Raw genomic sequence first — 18364 nt, forward strand, 5'->3', positions numbered from 1 at the left:
CCACCTGGTGCCCGAGATAGGTCACGGACCCCTGGCCAATTTGGCATTTGCTGGCCTTGATCGTGAGGCCAGCTCGTTGGAGGGCCTGTAGCACCTCTCGGAGGTGGTGGAGGTGGTCGGACCAGTGGTGGCTGTACACAGCGATATCGTCCAGGTAGGCGGCGCTGAATCCTTCGAGTCCTGCCAGGACCTGGTTTACTAGCCGCTGAAATGTTGCTGGCGCATTCTTCATGCCGAATGGCATGACCTTGAAGTGATAGTGGCCATCAGGGGTAGAGAATGCCGATCGTTCTTGGGCCCGGGGTGTGAGACCGATCTGCCAGTAGCCCGCTGTCAGGTCGAAGATGCTGAGGTAGCGGGCAGCTCCCATGCGGTCGATTAGTTCATCTGCTCGGGGGATGGGGTGTGCGTCTGTTCTGGTGACCGCATTCAAGCCCCGGTAGTCGACGCAGAACCGGAGCTCCGGCGTGGCGCCGGGGGCGGCCGCTTTGGGGACCAGTACCACTGGGCTGGCCCAGGGGCTGTCTGAGGGCTCGATGATCCCGAGTGTGAGCATCTTGGCCACCTCCTCTTGGATGCAGGCCTGTACCCGATCTGGTACGCGGTAGGCCCGATGGCGGATAGGGGGACTGTCTCCAGTGTCCACGTCGTGTAAGCACCAGGGGGTGACCCCTGGGGTGAGGGAGAACAGGGTGGAGAACTGGAGCAGGAGGACTCGGCAGTCTTGGCGCTGTTCCAGGGTGAGGGCCTCCGAGAGTCGGACCCCGTCCACGGAGCCGTCCTTCTCCCGTGACCGTAGGAGGTCAGGAAGGGGTTCGGAGTCCTCCTCGGTTCCATTGTCGGTTGCCATCAGGAGACTGAGTTCGGAGCGTACAAAGTGGGGTTTCAGTCTATTAGCGTGGAGGACCCGGAGAGGGTTTCCGGAAGATTCCATATCGATGAGATAGGTGACAGGGCTCTTGCGCTCGATTACTTTGAAGGGCCCCGTCCATTTGTCTTGCAGGGCGCATGGTTCGGTGGGAGACATTACCCACACTTGTTGGCCGGGTTCAAATTCGATGGAGGATGCATTTTGATCGTACCACCTTTTCATGTCCTCCTGACTGGCCTCCAGGTTTGCTTTTGCCATCTCTCTGAACCTTCTGGTCTGGTTGCGGAGGGTTAGGAGGTACTTGAAAACATCTGGAGGGTTCTTTAGAGGGGGCATTTCCCAGCCTTCTTTGACTAGGCTGAGCGGGCCTCGCACCGGGTGTCCATACAAGAGTTCGAAAGGGCTGAAGCCGAGGGACTTCTGGGGGACTTCTCGGTAGGCAAAGAGAAGGCACGGTAGTAGCACATCCCACTGGCGACGGAGGGGCTCTTCCAACCCCCCAATCATCCCTTTGAGCGTGCGGTTGAACCGCTCAACCAGTCCGTTCCCTTGAGGGTGATAGGGGGTCGTGAATCGGTAGGTGACCCCACACTGTTGCCAGAGGGACTTCATGTATTTTGAGATAAAGTTCGTACCCCTGTCGCTGACGACTTCCCGGGGGAAGCCCACTCGAGAGAAGATCCCCATCAAGGCTCGACCCACTACTGGGGCTGTTATCGTACGAAGGGGGACCGCCTCAGGATAGCGGGTAGCGTGATCCACCAGGACCAGGATGAAGCGATGTCCCTGTGCTGTTCGGGGGTCCAGGGGCCCCACAATGTCTATTCCCACCCTTTCGAACGGGGTGGTCACCACGGGGAATGGTTGTAGGGGTGCCTTGAGTTTGCGGCCGCTCTTCCCACTGGCCTGGCAGGTCGGGCAGGACCGGCAATGGTTGGATACGTCATTTCTCATTTTGGGCCAAAAAAAGTGAGTCACCAGGCGGTGGTAGGTCTTGTCTTGGCCCAGGTGCCCGGCCAGGGGGACATCATGGGCTAGGTTCAACAGGAAGTCTCTGAAGTGGAGGGGCACCACCAGCACTCGCCCGGCCCCCAGTTCTGCGATTTTCTGTTCGCTGTACAAGAGATCATTGTCCCAATAAACCCAGTGGGCCCCGGTGGTGTCTCCTTGGCTCTGGGCGAGCGCTTGCTGTCGCAATCCCTCGAGGGAGGGGCAGGTCTTTTGCTCCTGCCGGAATTGTTCCTGGGTGGGCCCCCCTTCTTGACGCCACTGAGCCAGGTCGGGAAGTTCGGGGGGCTGTGTGGACCCCTCTGGGGTGGGGTCCGGGTGGTCGGTCTGGAGGAAGTCTTCTTCTGGAGTGATCGAGGGCGGAGGTGCTGCCCATTCTGGTTCTTCTGGTCTAGGGATGGTGCGGGTGGCCATGGATCGGGTGGTTACGCACGCCCAGTCCGGGAGACCCAACATCCCCAGATGCTCTCTTCTTTCCACAGCGGCCCACGGGGAGCTCTCGAGATCGTTCCCCAGGAGGCAGTCTACGGGGGCATCGTCACGGACAGTTACTTTCAGCATGCCGGACACTCCTCCCCATTCGAAGGGGACGCAGGCCATCCGACACAGGCTCTCCGAGTTATCTGCCGATCGGACGGGGCAAAGTACGTTTGGTAGGATTTGTTCTGGGGTCACCAGGTGACAGCGGACGGCCGTCACACTGGCCCCGGTGTCACGCAGGGCCTCGGCCTTGCGCCCATTGATGCTCACCCATTGGCTGTACTTCCGAGTGTTGGCGGGCAGGGGAGTCCGCGGGACCATGTCTCTTCCTCCTAGGCATGCCAGGGTCATGGCGGCGGGTTCCCACTCGAACTGCTCCGACTCATAGGTCTCCGTGTCTTCGGAGACTTGTTCTTCTCCCAGGGCGGCGGCCGCCATCTGGCGGGGCCCGGGGGCCTGGTTCTTCGGGCAGGTCGGGTCACTGGCATAGTGGCCGACTCGCTGGCATCGATGACACGTCACGTTAGCTCGGGGTGGCGTTAGTGGGTGCGGCCGGGGCGGCGTCTCTGCCCCGGCCCGGGCCTCCTCCTCCTCCTCGGGGACGATGGTGACCTTGGTTGGTTCTGTTCTGCTCATTCGGCCCACTCCGGGCCACTCGGGTGCTCTCCCACCGGTCAGCCTCGGTGGCGAGCTGCCGGGGTTCAGTCAATTTACTGTCGAGGAGGTGCTGCCTGAGCTCGACAAAGCAGTTGTTGGAGAGGTGCTCCCACACAATGAGATTGAAGAGTTGTTCGTAAGTGGTTACGTTGTTACCCTTGATCCACCCCTCGAAGGCTCGGCTGAAATAGTTCACGTATTCCAACCACGTCGTACCTGGGATCCTGGTGCAGTTGCGGAACCTCTGGCGGTACATTTCGGGTGTAAGTCCATATCGACTGAGGAGGGCGGCCTTCATGTGGTCATAGGACGTCATTTGATGGTCCGGAAGCTGCAGCAGGGCATCACGACCCTCGTTGACGAATCTCCCCCATAGACCGGCTCCCCAGTCACTTCGAGCGACCCGGTGGGCGGTCATGGCAATCTCATAGGCCTTGAACCACTGCTGTATGTCGTCGTTCCGGTGATATTCTCGGACCACATCCTTGGGGATGTGGACCTTCTGCTCGGTAGGACCCGGGGAGTGGGGTTGCTCGGGCACCCCTAGGTTTTTGTTCAGTTTGCGCATTTCTATCTCCGCTAGTTTGCACTCGTGCTCGTATGCCAGTCTTTTTTCTTCGAGGTCTCTCTGTCTCTGTTTTTCCTCTCGCTCTTCTCTGAGCCGTAAGTGTTCTAAGTTTATTTTTTGTTCCGCCAGTTTCAATTCTCCGTCTAATCTGAGTCGTGCCAAGTCTAACTCGTGTAATCTATTTTTGTCCCGCTCTTGGATCTCTTCATGGGAGGGGCCTGTTCTCCGTTCCTCCGTCCGGGTGGTGTTGACTTCCGGGGCTGCGGGGTCCCGGGGGGTTGCGGTATTTGTCTCTGTCCAGGCCTCTAGGGCGTTTTTGAAGTCTTCTTTTGTGCTTAGCCCGGTGGTAGCAATGCCTAAGTCCATGCAAAATTGTTTGAGCTCTCGGTGGTTGTATTCTTCCAGCTTTTCCATCTGGAACTTCTCCGCCGATCCGCTCTCTTTGGTCGTCATTGTGGTTTTAGTCGTAGGGTGAGTTACTGTCTGTACGGTACGCGTTGGTTCGGATCGCGCCGCTAGCCACCAATGTTAGACGGGGACCTGGAGGGTCGGCCGAGCACAGTGATCGCACAGACAGGTAACTTCCCCCCCACAGATGGACACCACACAAAGTTCAGGGTAACACCTTTTATAGGCACTTCTGGGAGTAGAGTGGTACGATACAAGGTAATCAGGACACGATGATCCTCTCAATTCTAGTCTCTAGTAGGGGAAGGGGGTAGCGGGACAGTCTGGGTACCCACGGGTACGGGGGTGTAACGGTGATGGCTCACAATCCTCGAGCTCGGTGTTCGGAGGGGTCAGACCGCGGCAGCGCCGGCAGGTCCCGAAGAGGTCGTAGGTGGCAACGGGCCGCGGCAGCGCCAGCAGGTCCCAACGAGGATGAAGGTTACAACGGGCCGCGGCAGCGCCAGCAGGTCCCACGAGAATGCAGGTTGCAACGGGCCGCGGCAGCGCCAGCAGGTCCCACGAGGATGAAGGTTACAACGGGCCGCGGCAGCGCCAGCAGGTCCCACGAGGATGAAGGTTACAACGGGCCGCGGCAGCGCCAGCAGGTCCCAACGAGGATGAAGGTTGCAGAGGGCCGCGGCAGCGCCAGCAGGCAGGACAATAGTTCACAAGGCAGGGCTGTGGCAGCGCCAGCAGTCCGTCAAGGATGAGTTCGTCGCGCTGTCTCTCGACTCCAGGATACAACTGCCCTCCTGTCCTGGGGCTGCCTCAGTTATAGGTCTGGCGCCCTTTGATGTCCGGACCCTCGCTCTTGGAGGTCGGGAGGTCTGGGATGAGGGAGTCCAGACACCCAGCAGGGGGGTGGAGCCAGCGCCCGAGGAGGCTGGGGGTGCTCGGCACCCGGCGGGGAAGAGCCATCGACACTTCGTACTCCCATTGACCTGCCAAGTGGGCCGTTCACCTCCTGGGTGGAGGGTGGTGCCGGGATGTCGGGGCCTGGCCAGGCCCAGGGTTGGGGTCGGGCTGAGGCCGCACGGCCGCGTGGTACCGTGTCCAAGATGGCGGCTGGGCCGGCCAATGGTGCTGACGGTGGCCCGGGCCCTGTCCTGCGGGGAGGGAGCGAGCCCCTCATGTGGCCTGTCCAACAGTTCCCAATTAAACTATAAGGCCTATGCAGGTTATAGTAAATTTATTCTGTGGCCCACCTGCGGCATGGCTATCTGTGTGCAGATACTAGGACTTATCCGGCATGTATTTTGCGCAACCACTGAGGGCACTCTTATCCCAGTTGTAGGGCACCTAACTTTATTTTAAAAGGCGGGCACTAGCAATTACACTGAACCCAGATCTTTGGAGATTTCAACCTCCACTTGAATGACCTGAATGACTCTGCAGTGAACAGCCTTAAAGCCTTCCTAGATTACCTCAACCTCATCTAAATTTGCAACAGTCAAACATACAACAAGAGTGTGACCTTAGATCTAATCATAGCTAAGACCAATTCCATACTACTCTAATTTATAGTCTCCCGTGATTGGACATATCACCCCTGCATCACATTCATCATCACATAACTGGTGATCATTAACAAGACTCAACCGAAGAAACCTAAACACTGGTAAAGGAGCCTAAGAAATCTAAGCCTGAATGATCGGACAGCCATCAGCAACAAAATGTTGCCCCAGCCGGTTGAAATGTCAGATGTCCATGAACTCACAGATCATTGCAACAATACCATGACGAACATCCTAGAATAAATTGCGCCCCTACAGTTAAAAAGATTGTCCACCAAAGACTCTAAACCATGGTCCAATGGTAGCCTTAATGCAGAAAGGTGCAAACTGAGACTCTCTGAACATAATTGGAGTTTCTTGCTGTCCCTCGATCACCTGACGCATCTGAGATCATTTGTATATACCTATAACAAACACATCTGCAGATCGAAAGCCAACTTCTTCAGGAATCAACTAGATAAAGCTAGAAACTGACCTAAAAGACTGTTCGAGCTGGTCACACTACAATTGAATGACTAATCCAACCCTACCCCTAATGGATCAAGTCTGTAACCAAACTTCGAGGATTTTTCCTCCTCCTTCCTGGAAAAGACAAAACAATTGAAACTGGACTGATGACCGCAATGGAGCACCTTCCGGACTCAACTCATCTCTGCCTTGTCCTATACCCTGTATCGCTGTGCCCTCACCTCTGTTAAGGCATACCCCCCCAAAATAACGCCTTGTGGAGTGCATTAAAATTCTATGAGGAAAGTGACATTCTCACCACTCCAAGTACCCCCTGCCATCGAATTTCTACAGTGAGTTTAAATTGTCCATATTACCATTCTGGATCAAGAAGTCTGGACCGGTAACTCCTATTTTGAAGAAACCCATGGCAGATCAGGTGGACCTAAACAGCTTCCGTCCAATCACTAACATGCGAAGCTTCTGGGGAAAACGTGTTCACATCCTACTAGGCAACCACATAAAACTATTCCAACTATCTGAAAGACATGCCTAACCGCAAATTCTTTACTTTAAAATCCTCCCTGAGGTGCAAGATTGGATCCGTAAATTTTTCCCCACAGTGCATCCGTGTGTTGAAAGAGGGTCCTGTGCGACTCCTTATCGATGTCTTCACGCGATGTGACATCGACAGAGTCCATATAACTCACTCACCGATGCTGTGATGTCACTTTCTTCTTTTCCGTGCTTGCAACGCAGATCTGGAGCAGTTGGAGAGCTGGTTTTTAGCCCATCTCCATATTCTGTGTGAGAAAGTGTGTGCATTTTGCGATGCCTTCAGGGTTCAAATCCTGCGGATCTTTTGACATACAGATTCCGATCAAAGACCCTCATACCATCTGTTTGTGGTGCCTGGGAGACCACCATGATTCGAAGAACTGTTTAACCTGTCCGCTTCTTCGACCAAACGTGTTGAGAGACCATTGGATGAAACTTCTGGCGCTGTGAGGCCCCGCATTGTTGTCAGTCCTTGTCAAAGTCCAGAGACAGGTGAAAAACCCGTTCGGGTGAAGGGACGTCAAGGGAGGCTCTGAAGCACCAAAGTCTAAACGTGTGTTTGTTTTCGGCACTGTCTCCCAAGCTTCGGTTTCGGAGCATTCTCAGAAGTCCACCCCAAGCCTCCCTAAATATTCTGGAGCTGGGGCGACTAGTTCAAATGTGCGAATATTACTTTTCCTTGCATTGTCTTTTTGCATCAATTCCCCTCTGGCGTTCTTTCTAGCCCCAAGGAGGCGGGAGGTGTGCCAACTGGATCCTCAACGGTGTGTTCGCCCATGGTGGCTTTCGGGCCCTCTGAATCTGTTTTCAGATTCGTGATGGGGCTGGTACACAGCCCTTCGGAGTCTTCACCATCCGTGTCCGAGTTGGTGACACCGATCGATGCTGCACCAATTACTCTTTCCAACATGGACACATTGCCGCATCGGATTTAGAGCCGTCCACTTTAAGCAGCCCCATCTAGCCCTATACAACCAGTTTCTGTTCCTCCAATGAAAATTCACAGTTTGGCAGGGAAAGGGGAAAATATAGGGTGTCAAAACCCTTTGGACAATACTGTCCAGCCTCCTTTGAAGTAAACTTTGCTGACTGAACTGGGTGAGATAAGTAGAGTTCAGTTCTTTCCAGTTTCAGATTTACTTTATTATTATTAAATTAAATTTGTAAGGCGTAGCAGCTACCCAAAAAGGGTTTCCCGGCACCGAAGCGGATCGGCGGAATGTAACACAGCTTGTTAGGTTACTGGTTGAAAAGCCAAGTCTTAAGGGTGTGTATACAGTTTCATTTCGAATGGCTGTGGGAAGTGAGTTCCATAGTGAGGGACCGAGGTATGCAAACGATCTGTCTCCCATCCGAGAGAATTTGATTCTGGGCACTGAGAATTTCTCTTGAGTGGATGAGTGAAGGCACCGGGAGGGCACATAGGGGTGACCAGAGATTGCAGGTATTTGGGGGCAACTCCGGTTTTGATTTTAAACATGAAACACAGGGCTTTAAACTTGACTCTGTTCTCGACCCTGAGACAATGTAGGTCCCGCAGATGACTAGAGACTGAGGTGGCTCTAGAGATTCTGCAGAGTAGTCTTGCCGCAGAGTTCTGCAGCCTGCGAGTCACTTAGTTATTGGATCCGAGGTAGAGAACGTTACGGTAATACAGTCTCGAGGTAAGCCTAGACTACTGTTCTCTGAGTGGACTCAGGCAGAATCTAGATGATCGTTTTTAGCCACTTAAAGATTGTAAATTGCTGTGACCTTGACTGCCTGATGGTGCATAGTGAGCGAATCATCTATGATGCCACCTAAGTTGCGGACATGTCTAGAGGGCTGAGGAAATGCTCCCATTTCAGAGGGCCAGTGTTGTGTGCCCCAGAGATCTGTTTTTACCAAGAATTTTCTCTCCGTTGAGCTTAAGGTAATTCTTTTGCATCCATGATGCAATTTAACCCAGGGCATGCTGGAAAGGGGATGACCCAGCCTTACTTCCCCTGGAGAGAGAAAAAACGATCTGGTAGTCATCAGCGTAGGAGAACAGGGTCACTTGAACTTACCGGCCCAGAGGAGGGGGGTGGAGAGCAAGCTCCCACTGTTGCCGCCACCGCCAGGAGTCCACTCGTGCAGCCCACAGCGCCGCCGCTCCGGGACTACATCTCCCGGCGGCCCTAGCGGCGGCGCTGCTTCTGACACACCAGGGAAGCGCCAGGAGGTGCCTAAAAGGAGCGCTCCGCTCCGCGGGACGCGAGAGCGGGACGCCGGGCTAAGCCCGGGCAAAGGGCGGGCCCTCTACGGCCCTCAGAGGACCCGAGAAGAACGGGACGGGCCACCCCACTTGGCTGCACCAAAGGAGGAGGTACAAAGACGCTTAATTCTTCTTATCTTTACCGCTTTGGACTGCCTACTGTTGTTATTGGAGTTCTGTCTCCCAACTACTATGTCCATCTGGGAGGAGCTGAATGCCCTGTGTGGCACAAACTATGGCCCGGATGTATCAACACCCCCCATAGTGGGCAGAGACACTGTCCAAATAATTTGCACTCCCCAGGATGTACCTTCACCCCCCGAAACTATCCTTTATACCAATTGTGCTGTAGCCCCTCATTATCCGCTCCCAAACCAACCCTATTAATGTCGGATGAGACTGGGACTCAAACAAATGACTCTGTATCGCCCCTCCAATTGACCCTACTGGCGCAAATAGTGCGATTGTTAAACTCCGCATTGTCACCCCTGGTTGCTAAAATCAATGATTTGGGGGACAGATTGACCAGTATCGAAAAAACTGTAAATAGGATTTATACATTAACTGAAAATACTGCTATACCCATATCCCCTACTCTTACTACCAACCATGAAAAACCTAAGACCATTGCTCCCAGGAAAGTTCAATCTTTTGACTCCCCTTTTACTACACCCATTCCAAGTGGCAGCAATGCTACTTTTAATCCCGCACATGTCCCCAACATAGTTCCTAGGATTTCTCAAGAAAGAAGGCACCGAATCAATCTACCCCCTGAAGCCGCCCCATACGTCACCGTTCTTTCTGGGGTCCCTCCACTCAGTCAGGGCAAACGTGAATTACATCAGGACTTGCTGAATAAAGCCATCTTTTGGCTAAAAAACAACAGACCGCTACCACCTGCTCTAGATGGCGGGATCCTGAGCGTCAGGAGGGTGGGGTGGCTAGGGATGTTGCCCAAAGATATTCCAGGGGACTTGATACTAATTAAATTTAAACACAGCAACATTGCCCCCCCATTTACGATCTACTCAGCCCAAAATTGGAGATGGTCCCATCCGTATCTGGGACCTGTATGATTTTTATCCTGGACCCCGAGCACCGAATCATAATACCTGGTGAAAAGGAGTCTCTGTTTATCTTGGGCTATTATTTTGATTATCGTGATTAGTTGATTTGCTAAACTTTAGTCGGTTTTCTTTTAATCTTGAAATGAATTGTTGAGTTATTTATGCATGTATGTATTTCTCTGTCGCTTTTATGGTTTTAAACTCAAAAACCGAATAAAGCTTACTTGATTTGATTTGAGGGACAGCCCTACCTCTTCCGCAACGTCGGCTAAAGGTCTCACGTATAGTTTGAAGAGTAGGGGGCCAAGAATGGAGCCCTGAGGGACCCCATAGGGAGAGGGATGGGTGTCAGAGCTGGCTATGAAGGAAAAGTTTTGAAAAGTACGGTTGGCAAGAAAGGAAATAAGCCAGTTCAAGGCTGGGCCGCAGATGCCTAGAGATCTTAACGTATTTACTAGTATAGTGTGGGATACGGTGTCGAAGGCCCCTCTTAGGTCAAGTAGAATGAGGGCGACCGTATCACCTGCGTCCAGATGGTGTCACAGTCTTTCTGTCACCCCCAGTAAAGTTGTTTCTGTTGAAAAACCAGCTCTGAAACCGGATTGTGATGAATGAAGGAGTTTATTGGTTTCAACGAAATTCGAGAGCTGAGAGTGGATGTGTTCCTCTAAGATTTTAGAAAAAATAGGTAGTAGGAAGATCGGCCAATATTTGGAGGGTAATTCAGGGTCGGCGTTCGCCTTTTTTAGGAGAGGGATCACCATGGCGTACTTCCAGTCTTGAGGAACTGTAGCTCGCAGTAGGGAGGACCATAATGGCAAGCAGAGATGGTGGCTCAAGCTGCTTAAGCACAGAGATGGGCAGGGGGTCCTTCGTTGATCCAGATTTGACACTATCCAAGAGTTTTTTTTAAAGTAGGCTGCATTTAGTATTGCCAAGTGTCCAGGTTGTTTGAGTGGGTGCAAGACCCCATGTTCTGGTCTGGAAGGGTGGAGTCGGCTATGGGTAGTGCAAAAGTGGTCAGTGGGGGGCTAGCAGAATGCACAGGAGGGAGGTTCTCACAGCGAGCTCGCAATATCTAAGTAAACCTTTCGACTTTCTGGACGAAGAAGGACGCAAGGTCCAAACATTGTCGTTTGTTGAGTGGGGGGGAGGGGCCTGGCGATGGTGGCCGAACCAGCGAGCTCGTTTACCATGCTAAAAAGAGTTTTGGAGCAGTTTAGGGCATCAAAATAGTTGTTGAAACATGCTCAGCACAGGCAGATTTACAGAGATTGTAGTACATTTTTTTGGCCTTTTTATAGATGATTTTAGACTCAGGAGTGTAGTTCCTTCATCTACGTTCCAACGCTTTATATTTGGCTTTCTCTATTTTAAGAGTGTCAGTAAACCAAGGCGCTGGGGGGGGGGGGGTGATGATAATGGATCCTTTTTTTCCAAAAGAGGAAGACTGGTATCTACAGCGTCAAGGAGCCATTTTTGCACAATGTCAGAAAGCATGTTCACCCTATCTTTGGTAATGGGCTAGTTAGAACACAAGATTTTGTTTAAGGCAGTCAGGTCGAGCTTTTTCCAATCTCTTGTTATTGTCCTTGAAGTAGGAGTAGTGAACACTGAGTTGTCAGGGGTACCAGGTTGAACCTGGTAATAAAGTGGTCCGACCAATAAAGGGGGGAGCGCAGAGGAGCAGCAGATGCTGGGTAGGTTGGCGAGGATAGGATCTAGTAAGTGACCTGCCTCATGCGTGGGGCCAGAAATGAGTAAGTTTAAGTTTAAGCTTGCCAAACTTTCTCCACCTGGAATCGCAATAGAGGTGATTCCCTCGTATGCTGCAGTGTTGAGGAGGGCAGCTGTTGTCTTGGTTTGCCAGCTTCCCTCAGTGGAATTATCCACAGACCCTTTGGTGAATGTTCTCACCAGGGTAAGATGGCTCGGTCAGTTGCCCTGCACAGACATGCGTCTATCTGGGTTTTCAGAGACTCTACAGAATACCCTAAAAGATATGCGTTTGATGGTGTGCATTTATTTTGTAATTTGTTGATTCAGCTTTAAGGCGCTTTAGCACTGCATGGTAACACCTAGACATGTCCTTTGCAGGATCTGTTTGAATCTTTCTTTCTTTCCGGCTTGTGTGAACAGAAGTGTTTATAAATAACGTAGTTGCAATGTGTACTCATCCAATTGCAACCAGTCTGATGTTTCTGCTTACTGCAGGACTTTATAGCTGTTTAGCTAACCTTGTAGTTCTTTACACGTTTTTACCTGACCCGTACTTGTTTATAGTAGTACATTATTATACAGAATTCTTTTCAGTGAAGTTACTTTTTACTACTCGGCACAGACGTCGTGCCTATCTCCTTCAGATCTGTTGAGTTTTCAGCTGTTTATTTGTGTTTGGTTTTTATGACTGATAGCTGATATATACCTGTTTTGCAGTCTCTTTTACTCTGCACAAGAGTTCTAACTCAAGGGTTGATACCTTCTTGGTACGTTCCGTACTCTATGTGGAGTATCTTTGTGTGTGTGTGTGTGTGTGTGTGTGTCTCTCTCTCTACATATCCACGCACTGGTACTTTAGTCATAGTCACTCTCACACACAGAATCTCACCATTCACTGTGGAAGAGGTGTGGCGCAGCGGCTAGGGTGCCTAACTCTGGACCACGGGGGTTCACAATAGGTTCCCGGTACTTGCGGCAGGTTAGCCCAGCACCACGTGACTCTGGGCAATAGCTTGCTTAATCTTCCCGACGGCCCCCAGCGCCGGGACACCTCTCTGGAGGTAGCCGTGCGCTTTATAAATGCTGGTATTTCATTTAATTATCTAGCAACAGCCCCCGGAATCTGGGTCATTTTAGGGGGTGTAGAGTTGGGAGAGTAATGTTAACTGGATATAATGAATATTGTGATGGTGTACTAATGGCTCCCTTCCTCCCTGTTTTTAGCGATTTGGTTTTACGATAATATACTCACATCTTGGGTTTCAATTTAATGTGTACTTTACCCTTAATACATTACAGATCCTTAATGTTTCTGTGCATTAGTCACTTTATTACAACGTCTCTTTGCACCTTATATAGATTTGTTTATATATTCTTCATATATCAATTATGATCTCTTGTTGTTGATCTTAACTTTAACTCATCATGGAATTTTTCATAATGTTTGCAATTTTAAAAAACTGCATTTTGTGCATTGATCATGTTTACAAAGGTTTTGAATTTAACTTGCTTGCACATTATGTTCACCCCAGCCCTTTGTCAATTGAAAGGATTTAAATGTACTTCACAGTGATGAGTGAAAGCAAAATTATAAAAGTAAAAAGAGAAAAAGAAATGAAAAACTGTTGTAAAACTGTTAATATTAAGAAAATTGATAGATTTGTTTGAATTATTTCACTATGCACAAGTAGTTGCATATACTGATAGAATTTGCCATCACATATATTTGGCGATGCACAGTCTAGCTGCTGAAAGAAGTAACAAGTGAAGAGGGAACTTGTGCTTTTTAAGTGATGATTTAGACAGTGGGACTCTATGGTCCAGTAGAATGCTGGGAAGCCGAAACGCCCAGACCGTCGAAATGCGTAGACTGTCCTTTTAAACCTTGTTTTGCACTTTGGTGTGCCCAAAAATATTTTGTGAAAACTGACCTCTGCTGTGGTGCCGTGAATTTTCGCTTTGGAAGAAAAAAAAGCTTGAATGGAGAATTAATCCTCGATATATTGATGCATTGGCTGTACTGGTCACCACGAGCATTCGAGGAGTGAGGCGAAGCTGCAGGGAAACTTGCAGCCATCTAAGCAATGGAGACATAAACCTGCTGACGCCTCTGCTTAACACATGAAACTGACGTCTGCTAAAGCTGGAATTGGTGCACGGCGGCGGGTGACAATCTCTGCGGTGAGTACGAAGGCGTGGGGAAAGTTTTATGGGCAGCAACCCAAACGCTGCAAGAGTGATGTACGGTAGGCAGGATATGGCTGAACCACGCAGATAGGAAAACCACTCTGATTGCACCGGGCCGGGGAAGGAATCGGCGACGGAATTGACCACAAACACCAGTGTTATTCTTCCTCTCGGTTCCCGTAGAACTATTAATCAACAACATTGTGAGCATTAGACCACGCGGATTAAGAAAAACTGCCTTGGTTGACTCGAGTAGGGAGAGGAAATGGTGTTGGAATGGATTAAAAAAAAACACCTGTATAATCAACCTCCTCTCAGTCTCCATTATTTGAATATCCGGAAACTTTGTGATCAGTTGATATAAGCATTTCCTCGATTCTTGCAAACCATTGAACAGTATTGCAAGAACAACAGAGAAGGGTGTAATCTGCACCAGGAGAAACCGTTGAATTAAAGAGCACACCATCTTTGCACAACAAAGGAAATTGTTACAAACATCCTCATCTTCTCATTCAATATGGCAGAGAGAAGCAGGAACAGAACACTGCGTGTTAGTGAATTACTAAATGAGGATGCATCACCCTCAACTAGCACTTACACAAATGCAAATCAATGCAACGGAACAAAGAGAATAATCGCAGGGGTGATTAGAGAATTACAACAAAATCGTACCTTTGAAGTCAACAAATGGTGGGAGAAGGCAACCTTAGAAAAATACATTGAATTCAAGAGAGTACCTAGAGGATTGAAAATCCTAATTATGCCTACTCTGAATGACCTGAATACTGATTTGATCAAACAATGTCAATCTGACATCAATGATTGTTCTCTGAAATTAATGAGAACTCGGATTGTACATGCAGAAAGGAAACTGGAGATATTAATAACAAACATCAAGGAATTAAAGGAAGAATTGGACAAATATCCCTCTAATGATGAGAAGGATTTGATCAAATCAATGGAGAAAGTCAATAAACATGAAACCGATATGGAAAAAAGAAAAGCCAGTAAATTGAATAGAGACCGTCTAGATTACGCCAATGGGCGGATTTATACTTTCGCCAGAAAATATGATCTATACAGAAACAAAGCCATTAATGGACAAATGTGCTGGATATGAGACCACAGGCACTGTGGATAGTTCTGATATAAGTTCAGCTGATGACGAACAAGCACATCCAATTTGGATTTTTGCGGGGAAATGCGATTAGTCCAAATGATAACGCGACGAAGAGGAAGAAGAACAACACAAGGGAGAGGCAAAACAAACCACCATCAGAAGAAGCAGAAAACGTAGCAAAATCCAAAAAAGGAAGAGGAAAGAATAAGTAAAACTAAAGAAGACCTTGATCAAAAAGGACCGTATCAACATCTCAAATAGGATCTTGAGTCCGGATCAGATTGCTCTGCTCTGGGGTGACAGGGTCTCGCGCTTCACTTCTGTTCTTTTTGCACGTTAGGCGCCCGGTGCAGCGGTCTAGTTGCTGTACACGGCGCCGGACATAGCTGCATAAAAACGCCTGATGACGCTACTGCGATCAGGCTGGTTGGCAACCAGAACACTCGTGAGAGGCAGAGTGGTTACTGGTGTTCCTCTGTTTAAAATGTATTATTTTATCTGCTGCTGTTTGCACATTGATTTAATCCTGCTTTTAACCTTCTCTTCTTCATACCGGACTCACACACACGGCGCTTCCCCACCCGGTAAAAGCTGTGTTCAATGCTCTGGGGTGAGAGGGTCTCGCGCTTCACATCCGTTCTTTTTGCACTTTCGGCACACGGGGCTGAGGTCTAGTTGCTGTTCCCGGCGCCTGACAAACCTGCATAAAAGCAACTTTTGGCACGCTGAAGGCCTTCCTAAGGCAAGCCCGTCTGCGCCCGAACGAGCCCAGGAGCTAGGACTCCTGCATCTTTTCCATCAGTTCACTACTGCTACTCAAGTGCGTAGCTCCATCAGTTAAATAGCGCAATAACAGCAAACTGTTATCAGCAGATTCGGTGTGATATACCAACGAAAAAGTGCCCTCTTTGCCCATTCACAGTCCCAAGATCATTTCCTCCTCTCCATCCCCAAGCCCCTATAACATCTTTATACTACACTGCAGATCTCTGCCCAAACATACTACAGAGATCTCAATGCTACTTCAAGACTATACCCCTGAGCTCTTATTCCTAACAGAAACCTGGCTCAATGCCAGCTCCGAGCATGACATTCTGCAAACACTCCCCCAGGGGTACCTGATACAGAGAGTGGACAGAACAGGCAAGGGCAGGGGGATTGCGATCCTCTATAAAGACCACCTCACCTGTCGCCTACTCTGAATCCACTCACAGACTGCAAGAATGTGTACTTCTCTATAGAATTCACCCCACTCCTCTCGCTCACAGGCATCTTGATCGATCGGCCCCCAGGAGCGGCAGGCACCTTCTGCAAAGCCCGGTTAGAAGCAGCCATCAACCTAGCTAGCACTGCAGCGAATTTTACTCTCCTTGGGGATTTTAATCTGCATTTTGACGATTTGGGAGCAGCAATAGCACAAGACCTTGCGACTCTTCAGCTGTCACAAAAGGTTTTGTGAGCTACCCATGTCAAAAGACACTGCCTCGATCCTGTGTTCTCCAACTTAGAGAACCATATAGGAAATGACCCCATTCCCATTCCATGGTCCGACCACTTCCTCTTCCCCCTTTCGTGGTGCCCTTGGGTTTCCACTCCCCATGCCCCACCGTCACTGACCCTGAGTTGGCCCTGGTCCAAGCTCCCCCTGGACAAATGGGCCCAAGAACTGGAAAAGACCAGATCTAGGATAGAGCCTACTCCAGTTGCAGCTAACAAGGACTTCTGCAGTTGGACTAGAGGACTCGCTGAATCAGGTCCTCCCTAACACATTGTTCAGAAAAAAGAATGGTCCTTATAAATTACCCTGGTACTCCTCGGAACTACACACTCTAAAACAGGACTGCAAGGTACAAGAAAAAAGTTGAAGGAAAGACTTCTGTCCTAGCAAGAAGCTCAAATATAGATGAGCCATTGGCAGGTATGGAGCAGAAATTAAAAAGGCACAGGCCTCATTTTATGAGGAAAAGATTTTGCTGCCTCCAACTCCCCCAGAGAGACCTTCCTTATCATAAAACAACTCCTCAAAAGCCCGGTTCCCCGTCGCCCCCGATGCTTCAGGCCAAAGATGTAATAAACAGGCAGAGTTTTTTAACACCAAAATTCAAAACATCCTCAAATTGCTGCCCCAAGTTGACAACTAATATGACTCCTCAAATGAGCACTTGGGTCAGGGTCCTCCTCCTTCCAGACACCTCTTGGAGTTCATCCCTCCTCTCTCCCAGGTAAATCGTCTTACCTTGATTTCCATTGTGAAAAGCGGGTCGCTTAGGGACGGCGCACCTATGAATGCCCTGAAAAAGGTACCACCCATAATGGCCCCTACCATTGCGGACGTGATTAATGTCTCACTTACCTCAGGATTAGTCCCCCCCCCTAACTGGAAAAGGGGAATGGTTAAGAGACTTCTGAAGAAATCCAATCTGGACCCGATGGATCTAAGCAACTACGCCCCATTTCCCTGCTTACTGGGATCGCTAAAATCTCAGAAAAATGTCAACTATACTCTCTCAAACTTTTTGGAATCCCTTAGTTTGCTACACCACTCCCAGACAGGATTCCACCCACGTCAAAGCACGGAAAATGCTCTGCTAGCGGCGGTAGAGGAAAGCTGAAAGATCTTGGACTCCGAAGGGTCAGCTGCCATTATCCTCCTTGACCTTGAGCGCAGCATTCGATACGGTGAACCACCGCATCCTGATTCAACGTCTCAGAAACATAAGAATAGCTGCCACTGCACTGCAATGGCTGCGCTCCTTTCTGTAGGGATGTTTCTTTCAGATTTTTGAAGGTGATATGAGCTCTAAAACCCTTGCCTTTTGTAATAATCAAGTCCAGGCTGAATGTGACGTTTCATGAAGATTTATTGAAGTTGGTTACAGATAAGTAGTACAGTAGTATTCAGCCCCACCAGGAGCAGCCAGCCAGGCGCTCAGCCCTTCTCCAACTGTAAGTTCCCACTCCCAACATTCCATCTTGCATCTTTTTTTTTTATTTTTTTATTTTAGATAGTTTTTATTATTGCAAGATACGACAAACCAAAGTAATACAAGTATACAAGTACCATAAGTCTGAATTAACATAAGATTAACATTGGTATAATTTTAATAGTACAGAATAAAAGTTAGGAGAGAGAAGTAGTAAAGAGACACTCTGGTGCCCAAACAAAACAGCAGAGTGTTCCTCACAAGAAAAAGCGTTAGCAGACAGTCCCCACTTCTTGTACTTCAAAAAATTGTTTCCAAATCCTTTCCTTTCTAGCGAGGGCTTTTGGGCCTCTATATTTAGCTAGTGTGATTTCCATGATTCTGATTTCCCTAACCAAAGCTAACCACTCAGCTACGTTTGGAGGTTCCTTAGAGATCCATGCCCTAGCTATAATTAATCTTGCACATGCGAACAGGATCGTTATAAGGTCCCTGTTGAGACAATTAATCTATTGGATGTCTAATAAGACCAACTGTGGAGAAAGTTCCGGTATCGTT

At 49.4% G+C, this 18364-nt stretch overlaps 1 protein-coding gene across 11 annotated transcripts in view; it reads left to right on the forward strand.

Moving 5' to 3' along the window:
- PLEKHA5 (pleckstrin homology domain containing A5) overlaps positions 1-18364 on the forward strand; it is a 1381245-nt gene that overhangs the window by 638277 nt on the left and 724604 nt on the right. The window lies entirely within an intron of this gene.

Source organism: Lissotriton helveticus, chromosome 1_1 (genome assembly GCF_964261635.1).
Source record: "Lissotriton helveticus chromosome 1_1, aLisHel1.1, whole genome shotgun sequence".
Lineage (NCBI taxonomy): Eukaryota > Metazoa > Chordata > Amphibia > Caudata > Salamandridae > Lissotriton > Lissotriton helveticus.